The sequence below is a fragment of the Eulemur rufifrons genome, chromosome 19, assembly GCF_041146395.1.
Source record: "Eulemur rufifrons isolate Redbay chromosome 19, OSU_ERuf_1, whole genome shotgun sequence".
Lineage (NCBI taxonomy): Eukaryota > Metazoa > Chordata > Mammalia > Primates > Lemuridae > Eulemur > Eulemur rufifrons.
In genome coordinates this window covers 84228949-84247148 of record NC_091001.1, presented here as the reverse complement: position 1 = coordinate 84247148, position 18200 = coordinate 84228949, and positions in this window count along the sequence as shown.

Here is an 18200-nt window from a genome sequence, read left to right as displayed (position 1 = left end):
GGTATGAATAGAGTAAAATTGTACCAGAATAGGCCGGGCACGGTGGCTCACGCCTGTAATCCTAGCATTCTGGGAGGCCGAGACGGGTGCATCACTCGAAGTCAGGAGTTTGAGACCAGCCTGAGCAAGAGCGAGACCCATCTCTACTAAAAATAGAAAGAAATTATCTGGCCAACTAAAAATATATACAGAAAAAATTAGCCGGGCATGGTGGCGCATGCCTGTAGTCCCAGCTACTCGGGAGGCTGAGGCAGAAGGACTGCTTAAGCCCAGGAGTTTGAGGTTGCTGTGAGCTAGGCTGACGCCACGGCACTCACTCTAGCCCGGGCAACAGAGCAAGACTCTGTCTCAAAAAAAAAAAAAAAAAAAAAATTGTACCAGAATAATATACCATCATAAAACAACCATAAAATGTGCACATGATGCAAAACTCAGCAATCTGAAGGTACTGTTTTGAAGGGGAGCATTCTATATAGTGAATTCCATTTTCTCAGCTTTAACCTAAAGCCAAATAATGTAGGTGCAACATATCAGTTGGTAAGTGTACCAATGGAAAAACTGCAGTTAGAGAAATCATGGTCGCAGACAAGAGTGAAGGGATCAAAGAAAAGAAAGAGACACAGAAGAAATCCTCAAATTCTATATACACACATCTCTGACTAATGATAGCACCACTCATAAGAAACATATTCAAAGAAGCTCAGTAAATGACTGAGAAACTGGACTTAGGCTGGAGCTGCTGCCTGAGAAAGTGTTTTCAGTTCAAAGTCAAACAAGATAATTGCCTGGTAGATAAAAGAAATAACACTCATTTGAAATCAATAACAATCCATATTCTCTGCAAATTAATTTCCTCAATGTCTAGGATATGATGCAAAATTACCCAATTTAAAAATAACCAGAGAAATGAAACACAGTCTAGAATAAAGAAAATTATCTGAGGTCAACCTCAAAATGAATCAAATATTGGAACTACGGGACAGGAATTTTAAATTGGTTATGACAACTCTCCCCTATTAAAAAAAATAAATGTATACTTGCAAAAACTAGAAAGCTTTGGCAGAAAAATAATAATGATAATAAAGAAATAAATCAAATTCTTAAATGGAAAATAAACCTGAAATTAAAAATTTCCTATAGGAACTGAACATCTTAATATAAATGACAGAGAAAAGAGTAAGTTAACTTGAATATGGATCAAGAGGAAAAAAATTCAATATGTAAAACAAAGGAAAAAATAGAAAAATGTGAAAAAGAACCTAAAGCCTACTAGCTATTATTAAATAGTTCATCAAATGTGTAATTAGTACCCTAGAAGATGAAGAAAGAGCAAATGGGGAGAAAATATTTGACAAAATAATACCAAAGATTTCTTAAATTTCACAAAAGACAAACATTTATATACAAATTCTCAACAAATAAATAAATCATACTGAGTCATATTATATTCAAACTGTTGAATGTGAAAGATTAAGAGCAAAGTTTAAAAGCATCAAGACACACACACATGCGTACAACCATACATTACGTACTGGGAAGAAAAAATCTGATTAAAGGTAAAATTCTCATCAGATATTATAAAGTCCAAAAGAAGCTGAAACATCTTTAATGTTTTAAAAAAAAACTTAAAAAAAACCAGTGCCCAATGTTGCTTTTTCACTTTGTAGGATCTTTAAAGTTCTAAAAGTCTTTAAAAAATATTCAGTGCTGAAAACTGATGCTTGACTTTTAAAATAGAAACACATTGCCTCCATTTCAGCTCTCACTATCTCTATGTATAAGGAAGCAGGTATCCAATACAATGGGCCATTTTAGTAGAGGATTGAATTATTGCTGCATAAGAAATTTAGTCAATGTTCTTCATGCATACCTTGTCAGATGACAAAAGTCTGACAGTTGTAGGCAAGGTTGCATATTCTTAAGAGTTTTTCCAGTATCGTCTGCTCACTCTTGCTTCCTCTCACCCTTAGGAAAGCCCTAATGATGGATACTTACATTTTGGTGTGTATGAATATAAGATATTTTTTAGCTGCTGCCAGAGTAATGGTCTTTAAAACCTGTATCTCTGTGTATGGGATAACTTATTTTATCCCCTGGAATAGAAATTTCAGGCATCAGCCAAACAGAGAAAGCTTGAGAACAGAAAATGGTCTTTTCCTGAGCCACTGAAATCACTGCACATAGGCAATTGCATTTTCCACATATATTAAAAAAAAAAAAAAACACTAACATTAAATAACATTAAAAGAATGATGCAATATTGAAATGGTAGAGTGTGTTTGAAAGAGCACATTTAACTGCTGGTTTTGTCCATCATTAGTCCAGTGAATTAATATTAATAGTTTAGTGCTCATACACACTTACCCACACATACACACACATACATACACATGCTTATCTATACCCTTTTGTCTTGGAAGTGTGAGCAGTTGTATAGATTTTGCAAATCAAACCAATGCATATTCAAGAGGAAATGATTCTCAGGTGAGTGCTGCCAGTATTTATAAAGCAGTTTAACTTGTGGCAGACATAATGCTAAGTACTCATTTGCATGCTTAAGTTCTTTTTGATTTATATGTGTCTAAATACTGATGAGGCCAGAATCGTAGGAAGTAGCCAAGGAGAGTAAAAATGTCTGTGTCAAAAGGAGACAGAGTGTTTTCCATGGAAATAAATTTGGAGACAGAATGGATCAGTGTATAACATTCCCTTCTGATGGTCTTTTTTATTTTCTTTCTGCTGATTTGCAAAGAGTCTCTGCTTTATGTTTTGATTGATTTGTAAGATATCTTCAGCTACCACAAGAGTAGCATATTCAGGATATTGGAGTGGGACTCAGAAAATTATTAACCCATTTTAGATTATCAACTTCTCAAAATCAATTCTGAAAAGAAATCTTTCTTTACTTTTTACAGTTTATAGACTGTATACGACATAAGTTCATTTTATATAGTTTGTTGTATTGTTTTTTGTGATGGGCCCTTGCAACTTTGACCTTCTCAAAAACGTAGTTTTAGAAAAATGTAGCATTTTCATTTTTTTATATTATGTATGATGACAACATATGCTGGTATAGTTTTAAAATAAAAATCATTCACCAAAGGGCTTTATAGTTTATGAATAAAAGATTTTCACATCTTCCCATTTAATCTTTGCAAAAGCCCTGTGATATATATAAGACAGATACTATTATCCCCATTTTACTGATGTGAAAGCTAAGACTCAAAGAACTGCTCACTGCTTCAAGTTCCCTAAACCTAATAGGAAGTAGAGCAAGGACTAAAACTCATCTGGTTCTTCTAATTAAAATTTCAGGACACACTGGGAAAAATTGGGTTCTAAAGTTGGATAGATTTTGCTGGAAACCTAAATCTACTACTTACTAATTGAGAGAAAGTTGTGTGAAACGTCTATCTCTCAAAAACTCAGATTTATTATCTATCAAAGAGGATTAAAAAATATTTTCCCTGAAAAATCAACAAGATTTAATGAGAATTTAATATGTAAATCACCTGAAACAAAATATTTACTCAATGAGCATGGTTAGCACATTGTCTTCCTTATTGTTAGTATGTCACCTTTATCATTTTCATTATCATGCCAGCATCATCATCATCATCATCAAAGTACATTGCCTTAACAAATAACCATATCTTTCATTCTTTCTGACTGGAACTATTCTCTCCCATTAAGCCAAGAACTTTAAGGCAAAACAGTATTCTAGTGTCTTGTGTACTCACTAGCATTTAGCAGCTTAAATAATAATATTTAGTATTTTTAAAAGAAAAAATGAATAAATCTCAAAATATTTGATTTGATAAAATAATGAGTGTATTGTCTATATTTTTATCTATTAAAAATGTTTAATGTTAAACCATAATTAAATTTTTGTAGTTGTTGAGGAATTTTCATTTATTGTACTTACATTTCTTAGAGTTTTGAACTGGATTAAATTGACACAATCTTTTGGATACATATCCTTGAAGTTCAAATGATCTGATGTCATAACTAGCATAATATCTAAAGGGAAATCTCTAGGAATTTTTAATTAATCTTATGACAATAAAGATTTATCATCGTATTTGGAATTCATTTTTCTTTTTTTTTTTTTTTTTTTTGTGAAAAATCTGACTTTATAGATAACAAAGCCATTACCACAACATCAATATTATCCTGTGGTTTTTCACTCCAATTAAAGCTTACAGAAAAGGAAATATTTAGCTTTATAAAAGCTACATCTTATACACATAAATACAAAGTAACATTTCTTTACTTTCGATCTATGCAAGTCCTTAAATGTGAAGTGAGTCTCTTGCAGGCAGCGTATAGTTGGGTCTTGATTTTTTTTTTTTATTTTTTTTTATTTTTTATTTTATTTTATTTTTTTATTTTACAGAATCAAAGAGTCTAACAGTATATCTTGTTAGATACAGTATGTCCTCATAATGTATACATTATTTCTTGTACAATGATATGAAATAATATGGGAAATGTTCATGATAAATTATTAAGTGAACAGTGCAAGTTAAAAACAATAGTTTCATATTTTTTCCCCACCCCCCCTTTCCCAAGTCAGCACCTTCAAGTGTTACCACTCCCCAAACGGTGCGCAATGCACTCATTGTGTAGGCATACCCCCATCCCCTCCCCCACCCCCCACCTCAGTCTGATGTCCAATTGGTGTCGTTTCCAGATTTGTATTTAGGTGATGATCAAGGAAACCAATTTTCTGGTGAGTACATGTGATGCTTGTTTTTCCATTCTTGGGATACTTCACTTAATATAATGGGTTCCAACTCTCTCCAGGAGAACCATAGAGATGTCGTATCTTCATCATTCCTTATAGCTGAGTAGTATTCCATGGTATACATATACCACAGTTTACTAATCCAATCATGTATTGATGGGCATTTGGGTTGTTTCCACATCTTTGCTATTGTGAATTGTGCTGCTATAAACATTTGGGTACACGTGCCTTTGTTACAGAATGACCTTTTTTCCTTTGGGTATATGCCCAGTAATGGGATTGCTGGGTCAAATGGCAGGTCTACTTGAATCTGTTTAAGATACCTCCATAATGCTTTCCACAGGGGTTGCACTAGTTTGCAGTCCCACCAGCAGTGTATTAGTGTTCCTGTCTCTCCACACCCACGCCAACATGTGTTGTTTTGGGTTTTTTTGATAAAGGCCATTCTCACTGGGGTTAAGTGATATCTCATTGTGGTTTTGATTTGCATTTCCCTGATGATTAGAGATGTTGAACACTTTTTCATATGTTTGTTAGCCATTTTTATATTTTCTTTTGAAAAATTTCTATTCGTGTCCTTTGCCCACTTTTTGATAGGGTTGCTTGATTTTTTCTTGCTGATTTTCCTGAGTTCTAAATAGATTCTTGTTATCAGTCCTTTATCTGATGTGTAGTATGCAAAAATTTTTTCCCATTCTGTAGGTGGTCTGTTTATTCTCTGGACTGTTTCTTTGGCTGTGCAGAAGCTTTTTAATTTAATCATGTCCCATTCATTTATTTTTGTTGCTGCTGTGATTGCCTTGGGGGTCTTCTTCATAAATTCTTTGCCTAGGCCAATGTCTGTAAGAGTCTTTCCTACATTTTCTTCTAGAATTCTGATTGTATCACGCCTAAGGTTTAAGTCTGTTATCCACCGTGATTTGATTTTTGTGAGAGGTGAAAGCTGTGGGTCCTGTTTCAGTCTTCTACAAGTGGCTAACCAATTCTCCCAGCACCATTTGTTGAATAGGGATTCTTGTCCCCAGAGTATATTCTTTCCCGCTTTGTCGAAAATTAGGTGACTATATGAGGATGGTTCTATATTTGGATTTTCTGTTGTGTTCCACTGGTCTGTGTCCCTGCACTTGTGCCAATACCAGGCTGTTTTTAGAACCACGGCCTTGTAGTATAGTTTGAGGTCTGGCAAATTAATACCTCCCATTTTATTTTTGTTGCTTAAAATTGCTTTTGCTATACGGGGTCTTCTTTGATTCCATACAAAGTGTATAATTATTTTCTCTATGTCTGTAAAGAATGATGTTGGTAATTTAATAGGGACTGCATTGAATCTGTAGATCACTTTGGGTAGTATAGACATTTTAACAATGTTGATTCTTCCGATCCACGAGCATGGTATATTTTTCCATCTATTTGCAAGTTCTGCTATTTCTTTTCTCAGTGTTTCATAGTTTTCCTTATAGAGGTCCTTTACCTCTTTAGTTAGATATATACCTAGATATTTTATTTTCTTTGTTGCTATTTTGAAGGGTATTGAGTCTTTAATTTGGTTTTCCGATTGACTGTTATTGGCATATATAAATGCCTCTGATTTGTGTATATTAATTTTGTAGCCTGAGACTTTGCTGTATTCGTTAATCAATTCCAGGAGTCTCTTGGTTGAATCCTGGGGGTTTTCCAGATATAACATCATATCATCAGCAAAAAGTGAGAGTTTGATCTCTTCCTTCCCTATTTGGACTCCCTTGATTCTGCTCTCTTGCCTGATAGCTCTCGCAAGGACTTCCAATACTATGTTGAAAAGTAATGGAGACAATGGGCAGCCCTGTCTGGTTCCAGTTCTAAGTGGGAGTGCTTTCAGTTTTTCCCCATTCAGTATGATGTTGGCTGTGGGTTTGTCATATATGGCTTGTATCATTTTTAGGTAGGTTCCATCAATGCCTATTTTGTTAAGCGTTTTTATCATAAAAGGGTGTTGAATTTTGTCAAATGCTTTTTCTGCATCTAATGAGAGTATCATATGGTTTTTGTTTTTGCTTCTATTTATGTGGTGAATTACATTTATAGATTTACGTATGTTGAACCACCCCTGCATCTCGGGGATAAAGCCCACTTGGTCGTGGTGGATTACTTTTTTGATAAGTACTTGGATTCAATTTGCTAGTATTTTATTGAAAATTTTTGCATCTATATTCATGAGGGAAATTGGTCTGTAGTTCTCTATTTTTGTTGTGTCCTTTCCAGGTTTTGGTATTAATGTTATATTGGCTTGGTAGAACGTGTTAGGGAGAACTCCATCCTTCTCAATATTGGAGAATAGTTTATGTAGGATGGGCACCAGTTCTTCTTTGTATGTATGGTAAAATTCAGGTGTGAACCCATCTGGACCAGGGCTTTTCTTTTTGGGAAGGTTTTTTATTGCTGTTTCGATTTCAGTTCTTGATATTGGTCTGTTCAGGTACTCTATTTCTTCCTGGTTGAGCCTGGGAAGACTATGTGTTTCTAAAAATTTGTCCATTTCCTCCACGTTCTCCAGTTTGTGTGCATAAAGATTTTTGTAGAATTCATAGATGATATCTTGTATCTCTGTAGCATCGGTTGTGATTTCTCCTTTCATGTTCCTAATGGAGGTTATTAGAGATTTTACTTTTGTGCTCTTGGTTAGTCTAGCCAGAGGTGTGTCTATTTTGTTTATCTTTTCAAAGAACCAACTTTTTGTTTTATTAATTTCCCTTATAGTTTCTTTGTTGTCCTTTTCATTTAGTTCTGATTTGATCTTAGTAATTTCTCGCCTTCTGCTGGGTTTGGGATCGTTCTGTTCTTCTTTCTCCAGTTCTTTGAGTCTATTCGTTAGGTTGTCTATTTGCATGTTTTCTGTCTTTTTGATATAGGCATTTATGGATATGAATTTTCCTCTCAGGACTGCTTTAGCTGCATCCCATAGATTTTGATAAGTTGTATCTCCATTGTCATTTAATTCGAAGAAATTTTTGATTTCCATCTTGATTTCTTCTTTTATAGAATAATTATTCAGGAGAAGGTTATTTAGCTTCCATGACTTTGAGTAAGAGTGAGGGTTTCTGTTTGTGATCATTGTTACTTTTATTCCGCTGTGATCTGAGAAGATGCATGGTATAATTTCTATTTTTTTGAATTTTTGAAGACATGATTTATGTCCTAGGACATGGTCAATCTTAGAGAATGTCCCGTGAGCTGATGAGAAGAATGTATATTCTGTGGACTTTGGGTAGAATGTCCTATAGATGTCAGCCATGCCCATTTGTTCTAGCATTCTATTGAGGTCCATTATGTCTTTGTTTATTTTCTGTTTAGAGGATCTGTCCTGTACTGTCAGTGGGGTGTTAAAGTCTCCAGCTATTACAGTATTGTTATCTATCATTTGGTTGAGATCTAGTAGGGTTTGCTTTATGAATCTAGGTGCACCTAGGTTGGGTGCATATATATTGAGTATAGTCATGGCTTCTTGATGAATTGTGCCTTTAATCAGTATGTAGTAGCCATCTTTGTCTTTTATTATTTTTGTTGGTTTGAAAGCTAAGTTATTGGAAATTAAGATTGCCACACCAGCTTTCTTTTGGTTACCATTTGCTTGAAATATCGATTTCCATCCTTTTATTTTCAGTCTAAATGCATCTTTGCAGGTTAGGTGAGTTTCTTGAAGACAGCAGATACTTGGATTGTATTTTTTTATCCATTGGGCCAGTCTATGTCTCTTGAGCGGGGAGTTCAAGCCATTCACATTTATTGAGAAAACTGATAGGTGAGACAGTTTTTTGTTCAGCTTGTTGGGTAGAACTTCATTGTGATGTTTTCTCTCCTGGGCCATTGTGGTATCTGGAATTTCATCTTTAGCTCTTGAGTAGTTTTACATTCGTGGATCTTTCTTGTGCTGATCCGTGTATAATTCTCTTTTGAGTACTTCTTGGAGGGCTGGTCTTGTCTTGGTGAATTCCCTCAACCTTTGTTTATCTGAGAATGTCTTGATTTCTCCTTCGTATAGAAAACTTAGCTTAGCTGGGTACAAGATTCTAGGCTGGGCATTATTCTGTTTCAGAAGCGTGAAAATGGTGCCCCAACCTCTTCTTGCTTGTAAGGTTTCAGCTGAGAAATCTGGCGTAATTCTGATGGGTTTTCCTTTGTAAGTTACTTGTTTCTTTCTCCTTACAGCTCGGAGAAGTGACTCTTTAGTGGATATTTTGGTCAGCCTGATGACTACGTGGCGTGGTGTTTTCCTATTTGCTATGAATCTCCCAGGGGTCCTTTGAGCTTCTTGAATCTGTATGTCTAGAGTATTGGCAAGGCCTGGAAAATTTTCCTCGATTATGTCTTCAAATAGCTTGTCCAACCCTTGCTTGTTATCTTCTTCACCCTCAGGAATGCCAATAACTCTCAAGTTAGGTTTCTTCACATAATCCCACATTTCTTGAAGACTCAGATCATTTCTCTTACTTTTTCGATCTATCTCTGTGACTGACTTATTTAGTTGGAAGGAGTTATCTTCAATTTCTGAGATTCTTTCCTCTGTTTGATCTACCCTGCTCTTGAGACTTTCCACAGTGTTTTGTAGCTCTCTGAGTGAATTCTTCACTTCTAGGAGTTCAGTTTGGTTTTTCTTCAATATTTCAATTTCTTTAGTGAATTTTTCCTCCAAATCCTGTATTTTTTTTGTGTTTTCCTTGTGTTGTTTATCCATTGATTCTTGTATATTATTCAGCTTGTTTATAATCCATAATTGGAATTCTTCCTGTGACATGTTGGTGTTTTGAGTCTGGTTTGTGTCAAATGGTTGGGAGCTGGTATTTCTCTTTGGGGATGAGCTTTCCATTTGATTCTTTTTGCTCTCCGTGTTTTTTCACTGGGCCCTTCCCATCTAGATTTGTCGTTGGATCTTTACTTATAGGTTTAGTCTGGTTAACAGGACTCTTTGTGCTCTATTCTTAGGCTGTGAAACAGTCTAGGTATGTTGCTTCTTTTGGCAAGAGGGGGAGACTGTTGTGTATTGTTCAGAGATTTTTCTGTTTCCGTTGGGGGACTGCTTCCGATGGGTCCAATCCTAGAGGATTGGAGTGATCCAGGACCGCTTTGGTGAGTTAGGACACTGTGTTGTGGTCTTTCAGAAGGCAGGCAGGGTCCACACTAATAGTAGACCGAAATTCTCTTTGTTTGTTTGTTTGTTTCCCTTTGGTTCTTCCTCTATAGGGGAGGTTTCTGACTCTATCTGCCGGCAAGATACTAGCTATGGGGAGAGGACGGTGACTTTGCTTGCTCAGTGCCCCAGTTGCTGTAGCTCCCACGGGCAAAAGTCTGTCTTGGCTCAATGTCCCCAGGGATCAGGTTCCACACTCTCGCCTCTGGAGAAGTATTCAGTGTTTACACTTGGGCAGGGATCCTATATAAGGTCCGTGGACCAGGGGAGAGGGCCGTCCAGGGAGCCTCTTGGTACCCTATTGCTCCGCAGTGACTTGGCTGTGGGCCCTAGAGTGGCAATTGCGTGCCCGCAGATCTCCGGCCCTGGGGGTGACTACTCAGGATCCAGTATGTACCAGAGCCAGGGACCTGGCCCGTTCCGAAGCTCACCGTGGGTCCCCAGTTAGAAGGCGAAAAGAGAGGAGAAAGAGAAGAGAGAAAAAAAAAAAAAAAAGAAAAAAGAAAAGGAAAGAAAGAAAAGAAAGAGGAGAAAACGAAAGAGAAAAGAAAAAAAAGAAGAAAAAGAAAGAAAGAAAAAGAGAAAGAAAGAAAAAAAAAAAAGAAAAGAAAAGAAACGCAAAAAGCCAAACCAAAAAACACCAAAAACGCCAACAAAAATGAACAAAAACAAACTACATAGCAATTCACCAGACCGCAAGGCAGAAAGATACACAAATCTGAAGTATATAATTCAGCGACTCAATGTTTTTTTGTTTGTTTGTTTGTTTTATGCCTTAGCACAGCTCTGCCCCTTCACTTCCGCTCGGCTGGGTCTGGAGGGGCCATTAGATGTTTTTGTTTTTACGCCTTAGCACAGCTCCGCCCCTTCACGCCCGCCCGGCTGGGTCCCGGGCAGTTTCGCAGTGGATTTCAAGATGGCGTCTGCGCGCCCGCACAGCTCCGAGGGTGGTGGGGATCCAACCTCCGCGCTCAAAAAGGCGCGGCAGCCAGAGGCCCAGAGGGCAAAGGTGCCCGCCGAGGCTGTCCGCCGCCGGAAAAAAAAAGAAAAAGAAAAGAAAAGGAAAGAAAAAAAAGAAAAAACCCCCAAAAAAACAAAAACAAACACAAACACAAACAAACAAAACCCAGAAGAAATTTACCAAGAATAAAATATACAGTTCGGCGAGCCTATTCTTCTTGTTCGTGTTGGTTTTTTTTTTTTTTTTTTGCCTTAGCGCAGCTCTGCCCCTTCACCCCGAGCGCGGCCCCGGCATATCCCGCACTCCTGGCGTTGGTTCAGAGACCAGCGGAGGGCGCCGGGCAGAGAGAGCCGCTCGGCACTTTATGGCTCCCGAGCGGTTTTGCCCTCGCTTTCAAGATGGCGCCTGCAGAGCTCCGGGGCTGGAGGAGACCGGCTCCTCGGCAGGCAGAGACCACCACTGCCCCGGGGCTGGCGAGCAAGAACGCGCACCAGGGGTCACCGGCTGGAGAACCGCCGAAAAAGGCAGCACGGGCAGAAAGAGCCGCTGGGCACTTTTTGGCTCCCGAGCGGTTTTGCCTTCGCTTTCAAGATGGCGCCTGCCGAGCTCCGGGGCTGGAGGGGACCGGCTCCCCGGCAGGCGGAGACCGCCACTGCCCAGGGGCTGGCCAGCAAGGACGCGCACCAGGGGGTGACCGGCTGGAGAACTGCCGAAAAAGTCAGCACGGGCAGAAAGAGCCGCTGGGCACTTTTTGGCTCCCGAGCCGTTTCGCTCTCGCTTTCAAGATGGCGCCTGCCGAGCTCCAGGGCTGGAAGGGACCGGCTCCCCGGCAGGCAGAGACCGCCACTGCCCAGGGGCTGGCCAGCAAGGACACGCACCCGGGGTGACCGGCTGGAGAACCGCCGAAAAAGGCAGCACGGGGTACAACGCTATTTGCTGTCCGGGAGTCTTTTGTGTTTTTCTGCCCTGGGGCAGATCCGTCCCTCCTCGCCAAGCGCTGTCTCAGCTGAGATCCCCCAGGTTCTAAGGTAATTTCTCAAAAAAAGCCTCCTGTCTCCAATGCGCCACGTATCCCTCAGTGATTCTGTGCTGGCCTGGGTCAGGGTTCTGTTCAATTGGGAACGGAGGGCTAGCCGATTTCCCGAGAGGCTGCACCCACCCCGGCTGGGGGCGGGTGTATCCGACCCACGCTCCGCTGGCTAGTGTCTGTCCCGCGTCCCCAATTTTCATTCACCTCAGATCTCACTCGCTCTGTTTGTCCCACGCTGATTCTCCGTGGATTCACACCGCTGTTCCTGTGTGGGAGCAGTCTTCTAGCGTTGTGGCAGGTCCGGATCGATGCCTTCCTTCCCAGGAGCGCAGATTCAGGCCGTCACCACCACTCCGCCATCCTGGAATTCATTTTTCTTTAGTATTTCATCTCAAACACAAGTACTCAAATCCAGTTTTTCAAATTACATAGCCATTCTTACTCTCAATTCTCCACTAAAGTACTTCGTATTGGCCTTTTCTGTCCCTTTCCACTAAATGCTACACAATTCAACCTTGACAAGTTTTAAACACTTCAAAATATTTATGTTACCGCTCCCCAGTACAGTAAGTTATTTTTTTGATTTCAGCATATTATGGGGGTACAAAAGTTTAGGTTATATATATTTTCTTCTCAAAACTCAATACATTCTATAATCATGTTTTAGATCCTATATGTTCCAAACATGCGCTAGATGCTGGGTATACAGACATAAATCAGAACTAACACTGGACATCCAGAAACTGATTGTGTTTTCCAGTAAGGAATATAATATATAATCACAACCAAATCCTGGCATGTGCAGTAAATCATACAAAGAAGGAGGAAAAAACATTTCAGGCAAAGGATTAGCAGGTACATAGGCCCAACAGCAAGGGAGAGCCTGGTGCCCTCCCAGCAGCAAGGGTTTCAACATAACTGGGAAAGACTTGGGAAAAGGGAAGGGATCTGATATAACCTGACAGAATTTGAACTTTATCTTGAAGATGATGTGGAGATAGGGAGATTAAACAAAGGAATACCATTAGCACGCTCACAGTGGAGAAAGACAACTTTGAAACTTGTGTTAAGAATAGATTGGAGGAGGGCGTCAGTATGAAAAGAGAGCACAGGAAGAAAGCCAGTCCAGTCAGAGCACTTGATAAGAATGAGATTGGTTATAGGATATTATTGAAGTATATATTGAAACATATAATATATATTAAATAATATATAATATATAAAATGTGTATATATGTATATATATATAATCTCTGTGGATGTTCTAGTAAATATTTAGCAACTGGATCTTTAGAAAACAAAAAGTAAAACCCTGATTTTTGTTACCATGGCTAATTTCAAACTACTAACATATCACTGAATGCAGAGCTGAGAAGATATGAGCAACAGCACGCGTACACACACACACATACACACACATACACACACACGCACCTTTTACTTTCTTGATGGTATCATTTGCAGCATAAAAGCTTTTATATTGATAAAGTCTAATTAATTCATTCTTTCTTTTGTTGCTTGTGCTTTTGGTGTCATATCTAAAAACATTACAGCCTAATCTAAGGTCATGAGATTTTTGCTTATGTTTTCTTCCAAGAGTTTTATCATCTCAGTTCTTACATTCAGATCTTTGATCCATTTTTAGTGAATTTTTGTAGATGGTGTGAGGTGAGAGTCTCTTGATTTCCAACAGTACTGAGGATAAAACAACACATTCAGGGAAAAGTAGGAAGAGGGATAAAAAAACAGACCAATCCTTCTCCCCACTTTAAGTTTCCCAGACTTTGAGATGAATAGTCATAGGAACAGGAGGCGATTTAAATTAGATGAGACATTACAGTTTTGATCTAGACTGAACTGGAATTTTTCTACCTGACAGTGACCAGAGAGCCATGAAATCCACCCAAGAAGGTATTAAAATATGACTTTAAAAAAGATAAAATTATAACTCTATAGAAATGTAGAATGTGAAAATTTGTATGTAACTTATTAATTAATGAAGGAACCAGCAAGATGTAACCAGTGTAAAGAAGTTTTTAGAAGTTAGGGCACTTATAGGATGATAAGATTGTTTGGTTAGATATACAACCAATTAATTCATAACAAGACCACATATTTTTAGGATTATGTGTTTCATTAGAGATGAATTATTCATGTCACTCCTATACAAAAATCTATATGTTTACAACTAATTTCACTATGTCTGGGAATTTCAATCAATTGTCAATACTGAAATGAATGAAGTCGTACTCCTAGATAATCCCTGCATGGCCTCTGCCTCTGTACAACATTGAAGAGATATATATAAGTGATTTGACTAAAGTCATAGCTCTTTGACTGACAAAGTAGGGGCTAGAAAATAGATCTTTTGCTTTCTAGTCCCATACCCTTTATTCTCATTCAAAGTCATCTGTCTTGAAACCAAAAGGGCACAGTAACTTTTAGAAGTAAACATATTTATTATAGGTTTGTTTCATCTCCACAGTAGGTCCTTTTTTATTGTTAATTATTGGTGTTTCAGTAAATAGTTGCAAACCATTCTGTGCCATTGTATTCCCATACCAACTGTGAGATTTGGAAGTGCTTATTCCTCAAGATTTCATAGCCAAACAATTTCATGTGATCTCATCTCTCTTTGGATCTGATGCTTTGTTTCTGGGTTAACAGGGAGCATACTAAATTGTCCTCCACTTAGAACACTTGGTAATATTCAGCTAACTAAAACAGGTTTCTGTTTCTGCCTCAGAGTGTGTTTAACATGTCAGTAGCAACCAATGAATTTACTGTTAAAAGAAGTTTGAAGGCTTTGCTTTGATCCTGGAAGCCTGTCATTAAAACTGCCAATTGGCAAAAACTTGAAAGGTTGGCTTTTCAACATTGAGCCATAGGAAAGTTAGTCAATTAGACTTGATTTTTTTTCCCCTAAGGTTGAGTTTTCTTCTTTGAAAGACTCCCCAGAAGGATGAATTAATAAGATGTCAAAGAAAGGAAAATTCAGATCTTAAGCAAAAATGGACAAAAGTGTCACTATACATAAAAGATTCATAAAGCCTACCTTAGCTTTGCAGTTCAACACTCAGACACCCGACTTCTCCAAGAAGAGCAATGTCTTTGGCACATAAACAGGCACCACTGCTAAAACCATCTCAGCCCACTTCCTTCCTCTTTGCCTTTTCTCCCTGCATGTGGTATGCAAAACAAATACAAGTCTTGTTTCCATTATTTTTATTTTTGCAAATAGAGACAGTTTTATTTCTTTTTTTATTATTTCAGAATATTATGGAGCACATACATTTAGGTTATGTGTATTGCCTTTGCACTGCTCCAGTCAGAGCTATAAGTGTGCCCATCCTCCAGACAGCACGCACCGCACACAGTATGTTTGAATATACCCATCCTTTCATCCCTGCTTCCACCTGCCTGACACCCAATGAATGTCACTACCATATGTGCACATAAGTGTTCATCAATTAGTACCAATTTGATGGTGAGTATATGTGGTGCTTGCTTTTCCATTTTTATGATACTTCACTTAGTAGAATGGGCTCCAGCTCCATCCAGGATAATACAAGAGATGTTGGTTCACCATTGTTTATTGTGGCTGACTAGTACTCCATGGTATACATATACCACATTTTATTAATCCACTAATGTATTGATGGACACTTGGGTTAAACTTTAATTGAGAACATCCCATTACACAACACCTATTTCAGTTGTCAGTAGTTCTTGTGATTCTTTATTAATCCTGAGCAGGAATAAAGATTGGCAGGAAACTTCTAGCTTTGGTTTAGGGTCCTTTATGCTTTCACAGCTGCCCTCCCCTTCCTTGGAAGATTGGATTAATCTTTCTTTATGATTATCTGCTGTAGAAACTAGAAACCTTTCTCAGATGTATAAAATAAACAGAAAAATGAGAAAATAGGAATATGGAATCATTCATTCATGTTCAGTTTAATTCCTTCCTGATTATTACAATATATTGTAATATATTCTTATTTCTTTTTTTATTTATTTAATTTTTTTAAAAAATTGACATAAAATTGTATGTATTTATCGAGTACAATGTGATGTTTTGAAGTATATACACATTGTTAAATGATTAAATCTAGCTAATTAATGATTGCATTACTTCACATAGTTATTTTTGTGGAAAGAACACTTAATGTCCATTCTCTGTGTTTTTCAGTACAATATATTGTCATTAGCTATAGTCACCATACTGTACAATGGACCTCTTGAACTTATTCCTTTTATCTAGCTGTAATCATGTACCATTTGAAAAACATCTCCCCAACCTCTCCTCCCTGATAATCACTCCAGCCTTTGGTAACCATCATTCTGCTTTCTAGTTCTATGAAATCAACATTTTTGGATTCCACATGTGACTCAGATCATGGATATTTGTCCTTCTGTGCCTGGCTTATTTCTCTTCACATAATGCCCTCCAGGTTCATCCATGCTGTCATGAATGTTTGCTAATTTTGCTGACGTTGGCACAAGGTGTGTGTTTTTTGTGTTAAACTCCCAATCAAGTCAGTCTCCTCCAGCAGCAAAGCCTCAGGTGTTCATGTCCAGCCCTAATCTGATAAAAATACTATATTGTCAAGCTGGACAAGGGGGTGGGAAAAGAGAGAGGAGCAGTCCCAGAAAAGAATGCCATAGACTTCCACTTCTCTTACCCAAAGTTTAGCAGTAAATCATTAACAAACTCTTACTTTGCTATTTGCGTGAGGTTGATTTTCAGAGCCCTGAAATAGTTATTTTTTCCTTTTTCCAGTCTTACAGTTGTTTTATGGGGAAAGGATTTTCTCTAACTTTTTACTATGGTATAGTAAACTTTTTTGGTAAAGTAAACTTTTTTTACTATGATATAGTAAATGTTTTACTATGGTGTAGTAAACTTTTTACTATGGTATAGCTGGAAGTCCAACCAAAGATGCATTACTAAGTGAGCCACTGATGGGGGTGATTGGGTCTTGAACCTTCCATGGGCTTCTAAAGTGTCCCATGAAATGCATACTATCCACTGGAGAATGAAAGAAGGAAGCATTTATCCTGTAACCTTCGGTTCTTATTGGTCCAAGGTGATTCCACCAACATTAATTTCTCCATACTTTCTAGGTGCACATGAATGAGTGCTGGTGTGTTCGGAAGGACAGGAGGCAAGAAGTGTTCAAGGAAGGTGTTGATGTACTGATAACAAGCCAATTGAAACCTGTGCAAGATGGGTCACCACAGCAATGACTGGAGTATGAAACAGAAACTGAAAGATTTGCAATGCCGCACCAGAATCTTCTGATACAAAGATATCATGAAAACTTAAATAGAATAAAATATAATATTCCTGGATAGGAATAATAAATATCATAAAGATATTAGTTTTTTTAAATCAATCCATAGATTTCAGTAAAACACTTTGATAGCATGGTTTGCTGAAATGACAAGCCATTTTTTTTTTAATTTATAAGGCAGAAAACAATTATCAAAGAATATAGGAACTCTTCTGAAGAAAAACAAGTTGGGGACACTGCTCTACAGGCCTAAAGAAAAAGTAATTGGTATAGGGATAAATAAATTAAACAGCAGAACAAAATAAAGTACCCCAAAGCAGACCCATACATATAGAAATTATGATACAATTTATTTACGACAGAATTGGCATTGAAGATCTATTGAAAAAACATGGTATTTTCAATAAATAGTGTGGAGACAATAGCTTTTCCATGTGAAAGTAATGAAATGAGATCTTATCTTACACCATAAATAATTAAATCACAATTGGATTAGAGACTTAAATATTAAAGAAAAAATTAAAAATCATAAATCATTATAAGAAAATATGTGGTTTTCAGTGACATAAGGAAGAATTATGTAAACTGGATCCAAAAGACAACAGTAACAACATATACCATGAAGGAGAATATACATACATATATTTAATTACACCAAGATTAAGGAGTTCTGTTCGTTATTAAAAGACTTCATAAAGAAAGTGAAAATTCCAGCCACAAACTGAAAGAAGAACTTTAGAAAACATATAAATTACTGAAGGACTAGTATACAGAACTCTTAATTCCCACCAATCAGTAAAAAAATGGCAAAGAACCCAACAGAAATAAGTTGTCAAAAGACATGAAGGAAACAGAAATGATCCATTATATTGACTTAACAATTCACTAATAGATTTTGATTCAGAGTTTGAAAAACATTGCTCTAGACCAGATGATTCACAGATTTGAAAAATCAGTGTCAACAGAAATATGCTATCTCTTTATTCTGGGTATTTTTAACTTAT